Source organism: Rutidosis leptorrhynchoides, chromosome 3 (genome assembly GCF_046630445.1).
Source record: "Rutidosis leptorrhynchoides isolate AG116_Rl617_1_P2 chromosome 3, CSIRO_AGI_Rlap_v1, whole genome shotgun sequence".
Classification (NCBI taxonomy): Eukaryota; Viridiplantae; Streptophyta; class Magnoliopsida; order Asterales; family Asteraceae; genus Rutidosis; species Rutidosis leptorrhynchoides.
Window position 1 is genome coordinate 24,804,129 of NC_092335.1, and position 6,130 is coordinate 24,810,258.

The 6,130-nt window shown below is 30.4% G+C and overlaps 1 long non-coding RNA gene across 1 annotated transcript; it reads left to right on the forward strand.

Moving 5' to 3' along the window:
• Positions 1-823: 823 nt before the first annotated feature.
• On the forward strand, positions 824-1,563 carry LOC139895860 (uncharacterized). The gene is made up of 3 exons (XR_011776055.1): positions 824-865; positions 960-1,057; positions 1,239-1,563. It is a non-coding gene; the product is annotated as an uncharacterized lncRNA (long non-coding RNA).
• The last annotated feature ends 4,567 nt before the right edge of the window (positions 1,564-6,130 follow it).

Sequence of the window (6,130 nt, forward strand, 5' to 3'; positions counted from 1 at the left end):
AAAAAAATGATAATAATAATTTTATTAATAATAATAATAATAATATTAATAACAAAGGTTAATGATAATTATCAATAATAATAATAATAACAATATTATTAATAATAAGTTGTATTAATTTAACAATAATAATAATACTAATAATAATGATATTAGTAATGATAATACTTTTGATAATACTAATAATAATGTTAATGATATATATTATGTTAATGATATTACTAATCATATTAATCATAATAAATGATAAATAATAATAATTTTGATAATAATAATACTATTAATAATAATATGGTTTGACAATACTGATAATGATAATTGTAAATGATAATGATAATATTATTAAATATTATATTAATAGTAATAGTATTAATTAATACTAATGTATTATTATTTACAAATAATTGTTCGTGAATCGTCGGAATTTGTCGAGGTTAAATGAAATTATGAACACAGTTCAAAATTTTTGAGATTCAGTTTAATCGACTTTGATTATCGTGTTAGAATCACATAATGATTAAGTTTAAAATTAGTTGAAAATTTTCGAGTTTTCATATAGTGTGTGTTTAATGGGACACATATATCTGTTAACTGTCTTCTGCTATATACTCAACAAAGAGATACTTATGTTATACATTCAGATTGTAACAATGGTTAGATTTTACATTTCATGTCCATAGAAAAGAAAACATGCAGTCTACAGCTACTAAGTCAGCTCATCGTAAAAGATGTCTATCCTTAATATGAAGCCAACCGTTGCAGAATATCAATTTATAATAATTTGTTTATTGATTGATTATCGGTGTATGTTGTTCTAATTTCGGGGGCTTTTCTTCTTGGTTGGAACCGTATCAAATTGTAGTCGGTGGGTCAAAAGTTTCGAGTAAAATTGATATACTTGTCATTATTAGAGAAGGTTAACATCTTTGATGCAATTGTTGTTCCCTTTATATTTGTAGTATAGATGACGGAAGTTAAGCACTTATTCTTGAAATAATGGCCAAGTACATTAAACAATCAGAAGATTAATACTATGGTACGCTTTCCTCATAATACGGTGCGCTCTCATACTCCATTTTGACTACTGCATATAAGAACTTTGTAATGTTGTTTTCTCAATCATTCAATTAGTGTAGTGTTATGTTCTAAAATCTAACCATTCTATATTTTAGGTGTTCAATATAATGTCTATTAATTAAAAAATTCTATAAGTGTTTGATGTGTCTTTGTGTGCTCAGATCAGGGAGCTCCTTCCACATCAAATAAAGTATAATGACCTCGGGAAACACTTGGTACTCTCAAATTAAATAAGCTCTCACTATTCCATAGCATGGTCGAGCAAAATGATCATCAAATGGTTCTTTATTGCAGTGCAAGAATACATATTTCACATCTTATATTCTTACATTAGAGGCGGTAAAATGAGCGGGTCTGGTTATGGAGTCAAACATTTGAACATTCTGTGTGTGGTTTCAAATGGGTTATATGTCACGTTAACTTGAATCTCTTTTTAAATCTTTATAAAACAAACAATTACTGTAAATACTTACAAAGATTTTATATTAACACGGTATTAGATATATTTTGTGACAGATTATATGGCCATATTCTACATTCTCGACAACTATCACCATTTTCTTTTAGCTAACCCTCATTACCTTTTTTTTTTAACTCTATGAAAAACCACCATTCAAATGTCAGGGTCGTGATTATTAGCATTCTCTAGATTTCAAATATACCTCACTTTTATTTTTTTTAAAGTCATTGAAACTTAGATTGATGTTTCTTAGATTGTAGTTGATTAACTCAACGAATTTAACATTCTTACTGCTCAAAATCGTTGATTATATCCAGATTGGCGATGATATAATGCATGTTTTAACCATTGCACTTCAAAAAGTTACATTATCACACCGCCTGCAATTTTATACGTTGAACCTATTAGCAAATACGGAATGTTGATTACTACTACTTTCGAATATAAGTCCATTACTTTAATTTGAACAAGTATTTTATTTATATTTTTACACATTTGAACATTTGAAATGTTATATTGTTTATTTGTTTTATCATGGTTCACTGTGTCTTAAAATATCATCATTGTTCAGTTGACTAATTAATTTTGTATAAATGAACTCTAACTATAGGTGTCTGATAGTATTTGATTTTTAGATCATTTAAAATAATTATTTGGATTGATCAACATTCTCTTATTATATGTTGTACTTATATAAATTTTATATAATGATATAAACACACTAGGTGCTTTTTTGCCAGGTGTTATTGTTCTGATATGCCCAGGTGATGCTTCACTTGTTTGATGCTAGAGGATGCTTAACATGCTTCCATCATGTCAAAGTTAGTTACTCATACGGCAAATATACAGTATATAATTATATTGAAATTGAAATGGTCAAATGTTCCTTTCATAGTTGTGCCTATATATGTAATATGTGTGTGGGTGGTGCAACTCATATTTCCAATCTTAGATCTTGGCATCAAGTATATGACTTTTGTCTTCTTAAACGTATGATAAGATGATAAACTTACGATCTAAAATGCCGAATATACTCATGAGAATTTGAAGTTTCCAACAGGTTTATAAACTCATTTTAGAGTTCTAGAATGATTTTGGGTCACTCGGGTACATTGGATAAGAATTTGAGTCGTTAACTAAATTTGGTGTCAATGTGGGTAAAATTTATAAGTATTGCATGAGTGAAATAGTTTAGTTGCATGCATAACTTGATAATTTAGCCATTAATTATAAAACCATATGTACAATATATATGTAAAATGATGTGAATTTTTTTTCTTTTATCTAATATTATATTTTTAATCATTATTCAATTACAAGTAGAATAACTTTTAAATTTAATAATTGTATGTATAAACTCACGAGTAAATTAAGAAAAGTCTCATGTATTCACGGGTCGAGTTTTACCCATGACGGGTAGTATCCACAATTCTTGAATCGATCAAATCAAATGGCATCACCAACTCTAATGGATTTATTTTACATGAATTCGTTGCTTTCTTTTATCTAGTTGTTCGTTAATTTTTTAAACTATTACAATGTGTACCGCCTAAGTAACTCTTGGTTTCATGTTCGTTCTGACTTATTAATAAATTATTTGTGTGCGATTATACTCATTTTATTCTTAAAAATCATAACTTCAAGAGTCCCGCGAATTCGCATGTCTTTAACTAGTTTTATTAAAATAAGATAAACTAATTCCACCCGAATTTATAACGGGCCCTATCTTCTCGTTCGACGCGAGTTAAATTTTTTCGAGACCACTGTTCAATTACGAAAAATCTTACGAACCCAACGAGACTAACTATACGCGAAATGGACAATTTTAAAAAAAAAACGCTAAACACAACGACAACCCGTATCTTCCCGCTCGCCACGAGTTAAATTTTTTCGACGGCAGCGTCAGACTCGAAATAATGTTATGAACAAAACGAAACTAATCACGTTCGAAACGGACACTTTTTAAAAAACGCTAAACACAACGACAGCCCGTATCTTTCTGCTCGCCGCGAGTTAAATTTTTCCGACAGTACCGTTACACTCGAAAAAATTTATTGAACAAAACAAAACTAACTACGTTCGAAATGGATACTTTTTAAAAAACGCTTAACACAACGACATCTAAAACGGCGCTTAACACATGGGCCGTGTTCCCCTCTGTAAATACACAACGCTACGTTAAATATGAATACGCATCCCGAAAGCCCTCGCCGCAACGCGCGGGCCGGTCCGAACTAGTTATAATTATATTACTCCGTATTATTATAATTATAGTTATAGTTATATCTTTTTTTTTTTTTGAACGGCAAGATTGCATCAGTCCGGACCGAAGCCTAGTCATCATTTGCACACACACACACGTTAGGGCAGGAAACCCGAACCACGATCACAGGGATCCGAACCCTTAAACCATCCCGAGGGGCAGGCGAGCCGGACCTTAGTCCCGGATCGGGTCGGTAAAACCTTCCCTTTGGGCTGACCTCAATGGAGCCTATTTCTGTCCATGTTTAATTTGGTCATTCAGAAGTCAGGTTCGAACCCTAGACCTCTTACCCGGCGAGGGTGTTAAACACCACCGCATACCACTCAGGCAAATGACTCGGTGGTGTTATAGTTATATCTTATAAGGGATAAATGATAAATAGGCCTAATTAGGGTTGTTTTTGGTACAGAATCGTACCAAAATAGTTTACTTCGGTTTATCGCGACTCTCAATTTGTAACAGAAAGTCAATTCGATTCGGTTCAGTTATTTTTGGTGTTATTTGCTGATTCGGTTTGATACGATCCAAACCAAAGAAAAAAAAAGCTGACAAAATGAGTACCGAGAAGTCGACTAAACTTGAAAATAACACCCTAGACCTAATTATTAGTTCATCATTATTAGTTCGACTCTTCATTATTGGTTCGGTTAGCATACCCTTAGATCTAATTAAATACGTTCAAACTAGATGTAAAATAAGATAATTACAAATGACAAATTCAATGTATAAGATAAGCAACACTAAAATAATCAACCAATAACCATATTTTACTTAGCTTTAGATTTACACGTTTATTAATAGGTCAATCATGATCACTCAATTGACGATTATAATATTTTATTCGATAACCTAGTAGACGTATTAACCTTTTATTGATACTTAATAACATAACATAACAATAAGAACATAACAAAAATGCTGTCATACAACATTAACATCCCAAGAAAAGCAGGTCACGAAACATTAAAAAGTCCGCACAACTTTTGTTTGAACGAACAGTATGTATATGTATATATATTGAGGCAGGTTCAAACGAGAACTACAAAAAAAAAAAAAAAAAAAAAAAAAACTGCAAGAATTTTTAATTTACATGATTTATATGTATTTATTTTCAACAATTACATATTACATATAGTTATTATTTAATGTTCATATCATTGACAAACAAATGTTCACAACTGCAAATTACATGTTCAAATGTGGATTATATGACATGTTCGCATGCTTACAAACAAATCTACACATTTGAACGAGAAATTATATAATTTATTATATAGTTAAACTATATGTTTTTTAAAACTTTTTTTTTTTGTTCAATCTTATTCTCCATCAACATTTATATGTGATTCAACCTACTCAAATGTGAAAATATTTGTAATTTATGATTCTCGCAGTTCTCGCCCCTTTTTTTATTATCGTTTAAACTTTTGACTATATATAAATTTTTAAGTGTATTTTCTCACATAACTTAAGAAAATTGTATGCGGATCATTTTCCCTTTAACATATTGTGAACCAACCTAAGAATAAAACATGGTTTATTTTTCTTCTACTTTCGTTTGATTCAGTTTAATTAATATTAATTATTAATTATGCTCTCATTTGTTAACCAACGAGACTAATCTCGTTCTAGCAAGAGGTGCAAATTATCCAACTCATACTCACATATACTCACATTTGCAAAGAGCTTATACATAGCGGGTCGACCCTTGCTTCTAAGGCAACAGATCAATTGTGCCTATGCGCATTGATAACGGACGTAAGTATTGCTAACATGTATAATCCAGATGATTTAATGTAATAAATAATATGGTGAACAAAAACAATAATATAATAATAATAATAATTAATATAATAATAATAGCAATAGCAATAATAATAATAATAACAATAATAATAATAATAATAATAATCTATAAACATATAAAAGTTGACTCCAATTATAGTTCATTTTTTATTTATAATATTTACATTATTTTAACTAATCAATTAGTTATTTTAACTAATCAATTAGTTATTGAACACCCAAATAAAAAAAAATATATATTTGAAAAAAACACCCGCACGTGTTTAAGTCAAAGATACGATGTATCTGTGAACCTATAAAACCACATCGGACCAAACAACCGGTTTCTTATTTCATCCGGCTCATCTCCACCGCTTCTTCAGAACGTCGCACATGCAACCTCCGGCATCCAATCGACGGTCGTTTAATCACACCTTCTCATCCTGCTCAGCATCAGATCTTTGAAGCGCCACCGTTGGCGTCGCACAAACTCCCATCGTTTGGAATTCATGGCCTTTCACATGCATATCGACAACCAAACGGTT